Source organism: Podarcis gaigeae, assembly GCF_964106915.1.
Source record: "Podarcis gaigeae genome assembly, chromosome: 4".
Classification (NCBI taxonomy): domain Eukaryota; kingdom Metazoa; phylum Chordata; class Lepidosauria; order Squamata; family Lacertidae; genus Podarcis; species Podarcis gaigeae.
Genome location: NC_139677.1, coordinates 37,292,431 through 37,308,710, shown reverse-complemented (window position 1 = coordinate 37,308,710; position 16,280 = coordinate 37,292,431). Strand labels below are relative to the sequence as shown.

Here is a 16,280-nt window from a genome sequence, read left to right as displayed (position 1 = left end):
ATGGGGTGAGCTCCCGTTGTTATATCCCAGCTTCTGCAAACCTAGCAGTTCAAAAGCATACCAGCGCAAGTAGATTAATAGGTACCACTGCGGTGGGAAGATAAACAGAGTTTCCACTCCCTCTGACAATTGCCACGGTGTCCCATGGCACCAGAAGCAGTTTAGTCATGCTGGCCACATGATCCAGAAAGCTGTCTGAAGACAAACGCCTGCTTCCTTGACCTGAAGCAAGATGAGCGCCGCATCCCATAGTTGCCTTTGACTGGACTTAATCGTCCAGGGGTCCTTTACCTTTTCACTGAAAAACTTCCAAGACAAGGCATCCCACATCTGCAGCTGTGTGTTCTATCTTTCAGAAACATATATGTAACCTTGTGGCTCTGGAGGGAGATGTTTTGCTCAGGCATGGTGTAACACAGGCACCACCAACTTTATCAAGCCGATTGGCACATCTGCAAACAAAAGCGTGTTCCATTCAGTTCAATGAACAGAGCCAGTGTGGTGTAGTGGTTAAGAGTGATGGACTCATAATCTGGTGAACTGGGTTCGCTTCCCTGCTCCTCTACATGCAGCTGCTGGGTGACCTTGGGCTAGTCAAACTTCTCTGAAGTCTCTCAACCTCACTCACCTCACAGAGTGTTTGTTGTGGGGGAGGAAGGGAAAGGAGAATGTTAGCCGCTTTGAGACTCCTTCGGGTAGTGATAAAGCAGGATATCAAATCCAAATCCAAAAAGCAAAACATTGAATTGATTGCGTGATTGTTTGATTTCCACACTGCTAAATACATCTGAAATATCTCTAAGCAGTGTGCAGAAAACTGAAGCAACAACAGACAACTTAAAGAAAATATTACAAAATACAGTGTTCCATATAAAAGTTTTCCATTAATACAAAGTTACTAATATCTTTGTAAATAATATTGATTCATTTTCCTTCTGACTGATATACCCTCCCTCTCAGCCTCTGGCTTCTCACCCAGGGTCCAACAAACTTTCATCTCACCCACAAAGGTTTCATGAGAAGAGTTCCTCGAAGCAGCAGATATCACCTTGGTCTCTCACTCTAGACTTGCTTTTTATGGGCAGGCCCAAGGTGGATGGTACTTCCTTAGGTTGTCCATAGATGTGTCCCATTCAGATGCACTAGAAAGTACAGGTGCCAGCTGCTTTCAGCTTGCCCCACACTTCTTAGGCATGGGTCTGTGCAGTTTTCCATTTGCCACACTGCTTTCTCCAGGAAAACTAAGTCTTCCTATGGAAAACCCAATTGATGTCTGCTCCAATTCAGCTGTAAAGATGAGATTTTTCCCAGGGGAAAGTGGTGGGAGAAGCGGAATGAGCCCCTAGTCTAAGATTACAGGGACAGTCTGGCCAAGGATTTCTGCAATGTATGTCCTTTTGATCCGTAGATGTTCTTCTGGTGCAGTGTGTGTGTGTGTGTGTGTGTGTGTGTGTGAGAGAGAGAGAGAGAGAGAGAGAGAGAGAGAGAGAGATGCAAAGATCTGAGTTTGGGGCAAATATTCTTTGGTGAGAGAACCCCACTATCTATCACAATGGTGGACATTTGCTAATACCTCATAAAAGTCCTAAAGGACATGTTTATTAAAGCCAAGCATGCAACTTGGGCTGTATATGTGTAGGGATTTATAAGCGGATGTCTTCATATCTGATAATAGAAAGCAACTCACAAAGTAAATTTAAAGGTTAAACCCACTCCATTCCTACCCATTGTCTCTTTCTTCCCATTCTGGCTGCCCTTCATCACTGTGTCTGTTGGTTCATATCATAATTACCTGTCTATCCTAGGCACAGTGATGTTTGTCTATTATGGATGTGGCAATATTAGAAGTTCTGTTTCATTATTTTATGCTTCTGTTTGGATTACCGAAACTCATACATGCAACCAAAAAGTACAAAAGTTGATACACCAGTGCAGAAAACAAATCATACGGACATGGTGCTAGGCAGTACATGAAGCAATATCTGATACCTCTATCAAATTACCCTTGTGATTCTATTTGATTCCATTCTATTTTATTCTAGTTTGATTTCCACCATTTTAGAAAAATGTTTCACTGTGTTCAATTAATTTATTTTCGGAATGCTAAGCCGCAGGTGGAACATATGGAAAGTTGAGTAGATCAGTGCTCTTGCCTATTTTCATTAAATGATTCTCTTTTAAGTTCCTAATGGGTGAAAAATATTTTGTTTCAATTAGATCAGAGCCACTTGCTGATCATGTGGCATTTTGATACAGATTAATCAATTACAGCTGCCTCCAAACAGCATGACAGCAATATTGACTGAAGCTTAAAACCTGTATCTCATCAAGTTCCACAAGGAGGCATCAATTTCTGATTACACCATTCATTTTCTCCCTATTGCTTGAGGCCTCTCATGATTTACCATCTGTAAAGCCTTAGCTGACATCATGTAGGAGAGAATGCAAGTCATAGGATCACAATTACTATTGTCAATTATGCAACAAGGCTGCAATCCACAGCCTTCTTCAGCCAGGTATATAGCTTGCCCAAATATAACACTTGAGTATCATTGAAGCATGGCGTGGAAATGAGATCATCCATACCTGCCCTACACTCCTGTCTAGCCATCTCCTTCCCTGCCTGATTGGTGCACATTTGTTTTAATATTAAATGGCATGCACACAAGTGATATACATACCCAACAACCAGTGGCGTAGCGTGGGGGTGCAGGGGGGGCCGGCCGCACTGGGTGCAACATCTGGGTGGGGCGCGCTCGCCGCCTCCGGAGTCGCCGAAGAGCCTCGGGCGCAGGCTGTAGCAGAGTCCCATGTCTCGCGGAACCGACGAGCTGTGCGCTCTCAGCGCTCGCCACGGTCCCCGCACGTCAGGGCCGCGGAGGGCGCGCCAGGCAGCCCCTCCTCACAGCCCCGCTGCCGCTGCAGCTGCTGTGCCATGTTGCATTTTCCTCGCCTCTCTGCCCTCCTCCTCCTCTGGGCAAGCGGCGTCGTTTGGGCGGCAGCGCCAGCGGCAACTCGCCTCAGATCACCTGGCACGGACCCGCCACCGCTGCCGCCGTGGCTACCTTACCATAAATACCCCAGCCCAGGCAGCAGCAAGAAGAAGCTGGCAGCAGTGGCAGGTTAGGGGTTAGGGGCGCAAATTACTTGCCTTGCCCCGGGTGCTGACAACCCACGCTACGCCACTGCCAACAACCCATACATTTTGCACACACATGAGTCTAGTTACTGGGTTCAATGGAACTTGATTTGCTCAAGTGTAGTTGCAGCATCTTAGAATGAAGTAATGAAAGATATATGCTGCCACCACCATTATGAGTTTCTCTCTCTCGTCTTCTTGGTAATCACAAATATAACATAGTGAAGGACACAGAAAAGAGTCAGGTTGTATGTGAAATAAAAAAAAGGGAGAAAGTGAAAGACACAAATTATCAGATTCATCTGTCCCTGTTCTGAGGTCATTCTGCCTCACACACACACACACACACACACACACACACAACTGAAATCTGAACACATGTCAGTTTTCTGGGCTAAACAAGTAACTTTTATTAGACAGAAGGACTGGAATAACTTCAACTAAATTTTAACAGGATTACAGAACAGTCATCCAGAATGCTGCATTAAATATAACTATGAAAGCTAATTTGACAGGTGTTCAGATTTTGGTTGCACTAATAGGCCTCAAATTTCCATTTAGTAATACTTTATATACTGAATATCGTAGGACTTTGGCTAGGCGGTTTTACATTTCTAACTTATTTGGCTTGGCTCGTGTTACATTTAAAATACTCTATCAATTAATAGGAATGAGCAAGAAGTAATTTTCTTCATTCCACACCAAATATTGCCTTTTGGCTTGATTGGGGAAAAACAAACAAACCCAGAAATGAGGTTATGTTATTATACCCTTCCAGATAAAAATGCAGTGGAGCATAAAGGATATGGAAATATCTGAAACAGAGAGCCCCCAAACTTTCTGCGATTAGGCTTCACAGTCACAGAAAACTGCAAGAACATTCAGCTGGATGGTCTTACAATCCACCTCGGACCTTCCCACTCAACATACGAAGACTGTAGTGGTGTGCACAGTCCAACAGTACCTTCATTGATCTAATCAATAAATGCTTGAGCAAGGTAGTGAGATAACTACTATCAGCTCCCATTAAGAAAATATTGGCCATCCATTCTAGGTTGTTGTTGTTGTTGTTTAGTCATGTCCGACTCTTCGTCACCCCATGGACCAGAGCATGCCAGGCACTTCTGTCTTCCACTGCCTCCCGCAGTTTGGTCAAACTCATGCTGGTAGCTTCGAGAACACTGTCCAACCATATTGTCCTCTGTCATCCCCTTCTCCTTGTGCCCTCCATCTTTCCCAATATCAGGGTCTTTTCCAGGGAGTCTTCTCTTCTCATGAGGTAGCCAAAGTATTGGAGCCTCAGCTTCAGAATCTGTCCTTCCAGTGAGCACTCAGGGCTGATTTCCTTCAGAATGGATAGGTTTGATCTTCTTGCAGTCCATGGGACTCTCAAGAGTCTCCTCCAGCACCATAATTCAAAAGCATCAATTCTTCGGCGATCAACCTTCTTTATGGTCCAGCTCTCACTTCCATACATCACTACTAGGAAAACCATAGCTTTTACTATACAGACCTTTGTTGGCAAGGTGATGTCTCTACTTTTTAAGATGCTGTCTAGGTTTGCATTCTAGGTTATGAACACCTAAACGAAGGAACAGTCAACCAGCAGCCATAACAATGCTCTATTTTTATGTTACCTGTTCAGAGACAAAGAGATAAACAAAATGCCATGCCACACTAACTTTTAAATGGCAGGAAAGATCTGCATGCCAGAATACTGCTCCCAATTTTATCACATGAAATTACAATGCAAAACCTCTGTGATTGTCTGGGTTAACTGGGTTGCAAATGGATTTCTTTCTGGAAGCAAATAACACAGGGATGGGTGCTAAACTTCTGCTAGATTCTGCTATTTTTCCATAAGTAGTGTTTACATTCTCTTAGAGATTATATAAAATGTGGAAATTATCAGGCAAGGAAACGTCTGGAAAATGGAATAAAGTGCTGTCTGAGTGCAGCCCTAACATAATAGATTCAGATTTTGCAGGCGGGGCTTAGCATAAAATAAATGGTACACTGGAGAAAACCTCCAGTAATTACTTTTCCTAAGAAAGGGACTCTGGAAAGAAAATGGAACTGTGGCAGTTCATTTCCCAGACAACTACTGTTTTCACTGCACTGTTTCTTGCAAGTTTATGACAAAATCATGGCAAGAGCTGGGAAAGGAAATCTTCAATAAATATTTTTCCTAATGGAAAATGCTGTTTTGAAAAACCCTCTTTTTCTGGATGCAATTTTGCTAAATGACATACAATGTCAACAAAGCAAGAAAATGAATTTCAGACTGCTAAAAAGGTGTTGGAACATGTTTCACTGACATATCTGAAACTGCATTCCTATGTCCTAACTTGGGGTAGAAACTGTTGACATAGTTAAAATAAGTCCCGTTCTCAGACTTCAATAGAATCAGACCTGGACTGTGAAATTTTGTTTGAAATTTATTTTTAAATTTCTCAGACAGGCAAAGGACCTTGGATCTAAAAATCTACTTCTCAGAGTACTTCATGTTTGAATTTACTTATGTACAGATATGCCTAATCAATCAAATGCAGTGGACAAAGACATTCAATCTGTTTTTCTTCAGTTGGCTTGGCTCTGCTGTTCAGATGATGATCAAAACAAACCATATCCTCCCTGTGTGGAAAATACATTTATATAAGGTATGCAAAACAGGATGTGACAAAATTCTGGAGAGAAAGCACAACACTGCCTGCGCATGGGGTTCTGGTATAAATCATTCTTCAGCACTGGGATTCATGTTGGAGGCTACACCAACTGCTTCATTCAGGAAATGCTAAGGGAATAGGGCAAGCACAAAAAATGTGGGGGGATCAATGACATCATGGATTTACGTTGTCAAGGAATGACATCACGGTTGCTTTCAGTTAAGCAAGAATATTCCCTGCAGTGGTTTGTTCATTCGAGTGTTTCCTTGATTAATAAACAGCAGTAATGACTTGTTTAAGGTGTGTTCTATACTAATGTGATGCTAAAACATATATCCAGCATTTTGAAAAAGCATTCCCTATCAATTAATGAGAAAGTACATTTGAAAACTATCAAAGGGGAGAGGAAAAATGTGTTAAATTCTCATAGGTGAGGTGCAGGTTTCTTCATGCACTGATCTTACTTTTGATGTGATTTAGCGGAGTTCTAGTGGAGTTTTTTCTTTCCCATGATTTAGCGGAGTTCTAGTGGAGTTCTTTCTTTCCCATGGTGTACACTCTGCAGCCTCCCCAGGTGCATGCATTCCCATTAAAACCAGGGGAAGACTTCTATGCAACAACAGCAGCAAGAATACTCATCGCAAAGTACTGGAAGACACAAGATTTGCCCACCCTGGAAGAATGGCAGATGCAATTGATAGACTACATGGAACTGGCAGAAATGACTGGCAGAATCCGAGACACGGGAGAAGAGCAAACAGAAGAGGATTGGAAGAAATTTAAAGACTATCTGCAAAAACATTGCAAACTATTTGAATGTTAAATGTGATGCAGGATATAAAGATAGTGCAGCATTAGTGACATAGTTGAAAGGAATATGCAAAGATGTTTTATGAGTAATAAGTAAAGAAATATAGCAAAATTAATCAATGTTAAAATGATGGGGGATTAGAAGATAAGTGGTTAGTAGTGGTAATGGTTAATTTAAAAGAAAATAAGCAATATTAAAATTAGTCAAAATAGAGGAAGGATTTGCTGAAAATAAATTAGAAATTGGAATACAGAAAGGGGAGGTGTGAGGAAGTCGGGAAAGTAAGCTACAAGAAATTAAGATTTGAATTTATATATTTCTTTTTGTTTTTTATGTTTTATACTGTTTTTTGTCTGTTATTGTGTTGTTTTGTTTTGTTATGATAAAATTTGTTGAAACTTTAATAAAAATTCTTTAAAAAAAAAAAAAAAACCAGAGGAAGACTTCATGACTTAAGATTGTCTATGGGATGTTTTCAGATCAGAAAGCCAAGGAGGCTGCAGAGTGCTGCAAATGTGTTTACTGGAAAGAAATATGCTTATGCCGCCCTTGGCTACCTTGTGCTGGTAAACTCTGCACCCACTGGAATTCTAAAGAAATTCTACAATGCTCTGAGCATTTTTTAAAAAAGTGGAAGCCTCTTTCACAGGGGGAGGAAGCTTTTGAGAAATTTGAGGGCAAATTTTTTTTTTTGGCACATTACTAGTTAGAGCACATGACAAAGGTCCCAGGTTCATTTCCAGACAGGGCTCAGAAAGGCTCCCATGTGAAACTGTAGGGTGTGTCTCTCAAAAGGATTGACTATGTACTCCCCTTTGATGCAAACTCTTTTCTTTTCAAGTGATGGAGGAGGATCGAAAAAATGCAGGAGAAATGTTCAGTATAGAACTAGCACTGCAGCTCAATCCAAACCTTCCCCAGTTACTTGTTTAGACAACACCCACTGCTAAAGTAATGTGGAGGTGGCTGTTCTCCTGACCTGTAAATGGTTCTGTCCTGCTTCCCCAAATCCAAGTAGTAGGATGGGCCAGAGGCAGATGTGAGGTAAATTTTACCTTTGTGCAGTAAGCTAGTTTCTACCCACAACTCTTTTGTTCTCCATCTAGGCAAGCAAAGGGCATGGCCAGAGTTCAGGGGCATGTCCCAGTCAAGCAAAAACACTTGAGGATGTGAAGCAGGACTGCTGAGAGCATGACCTGGGGAGGCAGAGCATTGCTGGGAAGTGGGTGTGAATAGCTTCCCAATATTTGCATCCATAGTGAAGGCTAGTCCATTTTCTCTCACTGTCTTGGTTTCAACAAGTTGCAAACATACCTGACTCTCAAGTCCCCTCGTTCTTTCAACATCTGTAGAACAAGTGCAACTTTGACTAATGGTGTGTGCCCTTCAAAATGTTGGAGACATAAGGCTTTTATTGGAGGAAAGCAGGGGATTGCAGCTGGTGGAGGAGGCAAATCTATGTGAAGACAATAGAGAGAGGAACCCCCCCCCCAAAAAAAAAGACCCTGTAAAAGAACTCACTTGAGGAGGTTATTCATAGTTGTCAGAATATGAATCCTCAGGTGTTTTGTTTTAACTGTTAAATTAGTAGTGTTTTTAATAATTATGAGTAATGCAAGTCAAGCAAATCCTTGAACACATATTGATGCTGGAACAAGGTCCATATCTGTCAAAGGCAGCAACTTCCAGATGTGTGTGTGGTACATTAGCCAGGATTTTTCCATCCTGAGATTGTACACTATCCCGATCGCTCCTTTCTTCATAGAGCCGTGATAGTGAAAAAGTCTATAGAGCTTTCTAGAATTATGTTTCCCTCAATAATATTTAAATCAGCTGTCCTGAACCTGGTGTCCTCCAGATGTTTGGACTATAATCCACATCAGCCCCAGCCAGCATGACCAATGGTCCGGGATAGTGGGACTAAGGGAAGTACTGTAGCTCATCTGCTTTATGTGAAGATGGATCCAGACCTGGAGAAGATTTCCTGCCTGAAACTCTGGAGAGCTGCTGGCAGTCAATGTGGACAATATTGAGCTCGGTAGACCAAAGGTCTGATTGAGCATAAGACAGCTTCCTATGTTCCTGGAGTTGTAGTCCAAAATATTTGGAGGGCACCAGGTAGAGGAAGGTTGCTTTAGACCCTTAAAAACTATTCTTGAGGAACTATTTCTCTGCACATGTTGCATTGACATAGGCATCTTAGAGTGTGCTTGATCTTAGAGTAGTCCTTGAAGACGTCAGAGCCCATCCCATTCATTTCTTTTCTTTTTCAACCAACAAGTGGCAATGCAGTTACTAAATCAAACAGCCTGAAACATCATGGAGAGGAGAAATCATATATGAATCAGTTTTTGAAAAGGAAGCTTCAGAGAATACTAAAGGTTAATCTTTGTCAACTTCTTCCCTGGAATATTTAGCTTCTCTGCCATGTGTTCATGCTAATCCAGATATGTCTCCTCTTAAAAAAGAAAGAGCTACGATCTACTGACAGCTAAGTATGGCCTAGTAGGTGAAGGATGAGAAACTGAATATATATATATATATATATATATATATATATATGTATGTATGTATTCCCAAAATCCTTGCAAATAAAGCTTGTCCATCTTTTTGGCCAGCTGTTACAGGTCTTTACTTCTGAATAGGCAGGGCAAGACAGCGATCCGGGTAAATTTTAATTCTGCAGCTCAATTGAAGTGCTCTTTTATACCATACTCTCTCTTTTTTAACCATGAAAAAGTGCTGAGGTATTGCTTGCACACTTTTTGGGAGCAAATCTTTTATTTTATCTTATCATTTAAAGTTTAATGTTATTTTAAAATCTCAAATGATTTTAAAATCCCAGGGCACAATCCTTGGGCAGCAGTGGGGCTTATGTGAGCACCACATCGGAAGTGGGGAGGAGGCAAGAAAATTGCCAATGTTTCTTGTTCCAGCTTCACGCTGGTGCAGCACACAAGCCTGGATCAAGTCTTCACCACAACCTGCCAGTAGCTGAATTGGCTTGGGAACCAGAGGATCCTTGGTTGGCTCAGCTCTGCCGCCAAAACACCCCATTTGGTGGTTTCAGCCAACCACCTCTAGCAGAGAAAACACTGATGGTAGCTTCTGTTGGCCTGTGCTTTGGGCCAGGGGAGCTCCCATGGCAAGGGAGCCTCTCTCCCAGTGGAGCCTGGCACACTCAGTGGCACAGCCAAGCAGTGCTGAGCAGAGGGATAGCTCTGCCTAATCCAAATCCACTCCAGCACTATCTCTCCATGTCTCACCTTTCTTCCATCGCAGAACTCAAAGCAAGAAATATTATGGTTGCCAGATATCCCTGTTTCCCGGGGACATTCCCCGGATTTACAAATCTGTCCCCGGTCAAAATCTGTCCCCGGAATGTCCCCGGATTTCATTTAATGTCCCCAGATTTATATTTTAAGTGTGGTAGATTTATTAGTAGGGAATGAATGTTGCGTGATTGATCAACGGTACAAAACACATCATATGGGGACTTCCAGTGAGGCAAAATGGCGGGCACCATGGCAGCAAGCAGCTCCTGAAGCCAGCCAGAGCCAACTGCGCTGCCAGGCTGGTTCTGGGCTGCTGAGACTGCCGCTGCTGAGGGGGAACCGGGGACACCCGGTGCATCAACTGGGGGAACTGCTGAAACCGCAACACAAAACGAGCCAGGAGCAAGAGCGCCTGGCCACCTGGCCAACTGCCCAGTGGCACTCCGGGGCCAGGAAAACTCTGGAGCCGACACAGGGAGAAGGAGGAGAGGAGAAGGAGAAGGAAGAGAGAGAAAGAGGAAGGAGAAAAAAGAGGGGAGCCCTGACCTTGCCACACTGTCGCTGAAGACGAGAGGTAGGAGAGCATCAGGAGGGCAAGGATATGTGGCCAAGCCCAGGCCCGACCCAAGCCTACTCCACGGCAGCTAGCAATCCAAGAGAGCAGGCCGGGGCCCAGAGGAAGGCCACGCGACAGAGGAGACCATGGAAGAGAAGATATTACTTCTTATTTATTTATTTTAAATAACTTTTTAAAAATAACTTTTCTCTCTCTTTTTTTTTTAAAAAAAGTGTCCCTGGATTATTTGAAAAAAATCTGGTAACCTTAAAATATATGCAGTTCCCACTCAGTCTCCTGTCCAGCAACTGAGTAGTTCCAGACCTGATCAGCTTCAGCAAGATGGCTGCATCATATAAACACATAAATCTGAAAACAGAACCACAAAGATCACAGTCTTCATGCTGCTTACCCCAAAATATTGCTGATATACTATCATGCACTCCCCACTTCCCCAAATGGTGAGAGGTTCCAGAAGCAGAATGACAGCTTTTAGCTTCCTTGGGATTAGAGCAGTAAAGACTTACAACATCTTTGCGATATTTACTTTATTTACAAACCCAGCATATGTGGAGGTCAACAGGCATTCATATATATGCAGACAGCACAGCCTACATCAATTTTCCAGGGAGCAACTTGTTTCTCATCCTCCATGCCCCTTGGCTCCATCCCAGTTTGCCAGAATTCAACAGAAGCAAATTCTCAATTTCAGCTTATTCCAGCTAGAAATACTCCTCTCTCATCTCTCTCTCTCTCTCTCTCTCTCTCTCTCTCTCTCTCTCTCTCCTTGTTCAATCATTCCCTACTCAATTATCAATGGTGCGAGCAGGAGACCAGGGCCACATTATCTGGCCCTGACCCCATCATTTCATCTTCATCAACACTGCCTCCCTGCTGTCCATGCATTATGGAGGAGCCTCTGTTGAGGTGAGCCTGTTCTATGTTCATAAGCTGCCCCCCCCCCCCGGGATGTAAATCACACATCATGAGAGAAGCTTAGGCCCATAGAAAAGGTTCCAATCTACAGTAGTTCCTCCCCAACATGTTAAACTATGGAATTCGTTTCCAAAAGTTATAGTGTTGACCACCAACATGGACGGCTTTAAAAGAAGATTAGAGAAATTCCTGAGGATAAAGCTGTCAGTGGCTACTCACCATAGTGGTTATGTTCTGCATTTGCTGTTGGAGGCAGTATGTTTCTGAATATCAGTTAGAGGAAACTGTGGGAGGGGACACAGTCATCTACTGTCCTTTGATTTCTCTCAAGGAAAGAAAACCCAAGCAGGAATGTTGTTTGGGGGGAAACTGAGAATCACTCTGAAGAGGTGGGAGATACCTACAGGCAAAGGATTGCATTTCCAAAATATGGAATCTGCATTTATGGTTAACAAAATTTGGTTTAATCTTACACCAGCTCCAAGAATCTACAGTTTGCTTAAATTCAAATGACTGTTTCTAAATCACGTTTGGTAAACGAAGAAAACCCAAGCATTCTTCTCTGGCCTGATTAGAGCACTGAAGGCATGGTGCACATTATGGTCATGAATTGTTTCCATTCCCCACATTCATATGCAAATTATCCATTTATCATCATCTCAGTCGAAGAACACACAACAGATGCCTAAATGTTTCTTATCATGTACACAATCTGAGCATTCATACTTGCGGGGTGGGGTGGGGGTTATGTGAAATACCTTGAGATTTAGAAAAAAATTATTGGATTTATAAGCAATGGTGGTTGGCCATGTTATGTACCCTTCTATGAAATTTGCTTGGAGCTTCTTGCATTTAATAAGGTTCTTATTTAAGACTAATGCCATCTAAGCCTGTTTTTCATTTTTGACTTTGAATAGATGACACTTAAGTTAATAGCTTATACGTTTTTCTCCTTTTGTGTGCCATCCAAACGACTTATCCTACATATGTGCTTGTGATTACAAATCAGCAAATAATTCATAACATATTCCATTGGGGACACATCTAAAAAAAGACCATGTGAGTCTCTGATGTATTCATAGTAACTTAGTAAAGCAACTTTAGCAAATAATCCTTTATGTCTAGTTTACAGGCATTTTTCTTGAGTAAGTTATTAGTCATACATTGAGCTAGCTTGATAGCATCTACAAAGTCAGCTGGTAATGATTCCCTCCCCCCCGCTGTTTTTACAACAGGGCTCGATGTAAAAAAGCAAGAACATTTCACTGATAATGCCATAGATTTTAAGCACTTCACCCACTGTATTAAAGGCCTGACACAGAGGGATGTAAGAATGCTGTTTCTGTTCTGACTTGTATTAATCACTTGTATTATGGTATTTTAATATTTTGTTGGAAGCCTCCCAGAGTGGCTTGGAAAGCCCAGCCAGATGGGTGGGGTATAAATAAATTATTATTATTATTATTACTACTACTACTACTACTACTACTATTATTATTATTATTATTATTATTATTATTATTATTATTATGACTATAATCACTTTTCCTCTTCTGCCGCAGTTTGGTTTCTGCCAATTCTACATTATTTGTTTTGCTGTCGTATTTTACTTTTTAAATATAACCTTTTTCTTAACTTTTCAAATTTTGCAAATTCTTTTAAACAACCCTCAGAATAAAGCTCTCAGATCCATTGACTTCCCATCCATCCTTCCATGATGTTCTTTTCTTACCTTATAAAGCTCCTATGCTACTTATATTTTACCAATTACCAGTATATGTGTTAATTATCAGTGATTAAATGCAATTCTCACCTGCTGCTATACTTCAAATCCTGCATACGTTTTAACATAACCATAATATTTTAATAGCATAGCCATAGGTGGTTTTTGTTTTTTGCAAATATTCCATGAAATATTTCCATTCTTCAAGAAATTTTTCTTCATTCTGTTCTTTAATTTTCACAGCCTAGCCATCTCATCTGTTTTGTTTTTGTTGGGTTGGCATTGGTTAAATGTTTAGTTGGGGTTGGCAGTTATTTTAATTTGGGTATAACTGTAAACTGTTTATTGTTGTTATTGTTGTTGTTGTTGTTGTTACTGGTTTCTATTGGTTTATTGGCTTGTTCGTTGCTTGTATAGGATATTCTGCTTTTTGATGTTTGATGTTTCTTGTGTTTTTATATATGCTGTAAGCCTCCCAGAGTGGCTGGGGAAACCCAGCCAGATGGGCAAGATACACACACACACACACACACACACACACACACACAATTTTTTATTTATTATTATTATAATATTCTGTCATCTTCATAAGCCAATCTTCATAAGCCAGTGTGGTGTAGTGGTTAAGAGCAGTAGACACTCAATCTGGTGAACCGGGTTCGCGTCTCCGCTCCTCCACATGCAGCTGCTGGGTGACCTTGGGCTAGTCACACTTCTTTGAAGTCTCTCAGTCCCACTCATCTCACAGCATGTTTATTGTGGGGGAGGAAGAAAAAGGATAATGTTAGCCGCTTTGAGACTCCTTCGGGTAGTGATAAAGCGGGATATCAAATCCAAACTCCTCCTCTTCAATGGGAATTCTTCTTTCTATTTTTGCACATAAACTATTACTGCTGCCACCTTAGCATACATTTTTGTTGTTGCTGTTTAGTCATTTAGTCGTGTCCAACTCTTCGTGACCCCATGGACCAGAGCACACCAGGCACTCCTGTCTTCCACTCCCTCCCACAGTTTGGTCAAATTCATGTTGGTAGCTTCAAGAACACTGTCCAACCATCTCACCTCTGTCATCCCCTTCTCCTTGTGCCCTCAATCTTTCCCAACATCAGGGTCTTCCTGGGAGTCTTCTCTTCTCTTCTCTTCTCTTCTCTTCTCTTCTCTTCTCTTCTCTTCTCTTCTCTTCTCTTCTCATGAGGTGGCTAAAGTATTGCCTCAGCTTCAGGATCTGTCCTTCCAGTGAGCACTCAGGGCTCATTTCCTTCAGAATGGATAGGTTTGATCTTCTTGCAGTCCATGGGATTCTCAAGAGTCTCCTCCAGCTCCATAATTCAAAAAGCATACATAAAAAAATTAAAAAATTCTTTCGGAAGCTCTGGTGTGGTTTCTCTTCAGATCATATAAAGCTTTCACCTTTTGCTATCTTATTCTGCATAAGTTGCTGCCACGCACCCTGGGGAGGTATCCTAGAGTGGATGGTCAGATCCTGAGAAATAATGGGAGGAGCTTCGAGAGTTGGAGCCAAGGCATCCTACAGAGGGTCTTATCTGTGTCAGTCAGTAATGATATCATTTGGGGGGTTTCACTTCCTTCTCAGTGTTTCTAGAAGTTAACAGTGAGGGAAAGTCTATGGCAGCAGGACCACCAAACACTGAACTCTGGCCATCATGCCCCAACCAGGTCAGAAGGTGTTTGTGAGAGGACAGCAGGAGGGAAAAGGAGTAGACTAGTTCTGGGGTTCAGAGTTTTGTGGGTTTGTTTGTTTTCCTCTCCACCATTGGAACACTGATGGCAAAAGGGCAATTGTGCTTTGCATATTGACCATGAAAGGGTTTCTGAGGGCAGGCAGCAAGCAGAGAGGAGAAACTGAGGAACCCCAAGGTATTCATAGTACCTTCCAAGGTTCCCTTCTTTTTCAGTGAAGCTAGGCATATGTCATGTGGTATTGCTAAACTGTCAGGCTGAAGTCAGCCAGATTCTGTTTGTTTGTCTTCATTAAAAATAATCCCAGTGGTGGACAATATAAAAAATAAACATTCAATACACAATAAAAGCAGTCACATAAAACCAACAGAGCATAAACTCATAATCATATACACGCCCATGAAAGCAGGCTAACCAATTTCACTATATTAAAGATGGAAATCTGATTTATTGCGCTTCCTCAGTGAAAACTAGATGCTTCTTGTTGTTGATTTTAAATAAACTAGGCAGTAATAAGAGCTAGCAAGCCGAAAACAAAACTCTACATTATGGCCCAGAGGGCACCTACTGGCCTCTGTTCTCTCCCTGACCCCCGCCATTGTTTGACAAACAAGCTTAGCTTTCTCCTTCTCCAGGGAGAAACTACAGTTATGCCTGTTACCAGATACCATAAAACTTATCTACACCATACATTTACATCACTCTTGTAACACGTTAACATTCAAGGCTTTTCCCAAAGAATCCTGGGAACTGTAGTTTGTTAAAAGTGCTGAGAATTGTTTTGAAACCCCTCAGAGCTACCGTGATCAGCAGCCTGTCAGTTCCTTAACAAGCTATTCAGTCTAGTGTGTTATAGAACTAGCTTTCTTATGCCCCAAACACAAGTGCAGAGGACTCCCATTCATGGTGTCTCTATAAACATTATCTTAAAATATGTGATATCAGCCCCTCCAAGTGTCCCTATTTTCCAGGAACAGTCCCGGATTTACAGAAGCCATCCCAGTTTCTTATTTCTCCTGCTTTCCCTTGGGATGTTCCTATTTACAATGGAGAAATGTTGTCGGGTATGTGATATGATTGTTATGGTAATGACTGATTATGGATCTTGAGCTGACCATAGATTCAGCTTGATTAAACTCTGTAGATCCCAAGCATTCCTGGGGGCACAGCCACTTGGAGGAGGCAGTCCCTGGCCTAGTCTGCCCACAGTTACAAGGAGTGTATGTTGGCAGAAGTTTGCTTGCCTCCACGGCTTTAAAATGTGCTGCCAGTTCCATGCACATTGACCCTGGAAATGTGGCAGCTATATTGAGGCATGCAGTGGGTCAGAAAATAGCTTTATTCATAGCCTGCATCCCCAGAGATAGGCAGATCATTCTGTGTGAGTAGATTTCCAATGAGATGAAATGAGCCTCTTTTTTGTTTTGAATATTGTTCCTTTATATATTTCTCTGTGCCACATTTACATGTCCC

The 16,280-nt window shown here is 41.9% G+C and overlaps 1 long non-coding RNA gene across 3 annotated transcripts in view; it reads left to right on the top strand.

Annotated features, from left to right (window-relative positions):
* Positions 1-16,280, top strand: part of LOC310842538 — a 49,226-nt gene that overhangs the window by 8,966 nt on the left and 23,980 nt on the right. The gene's annotated exons all lie outside the window — the stretch shown is intronic.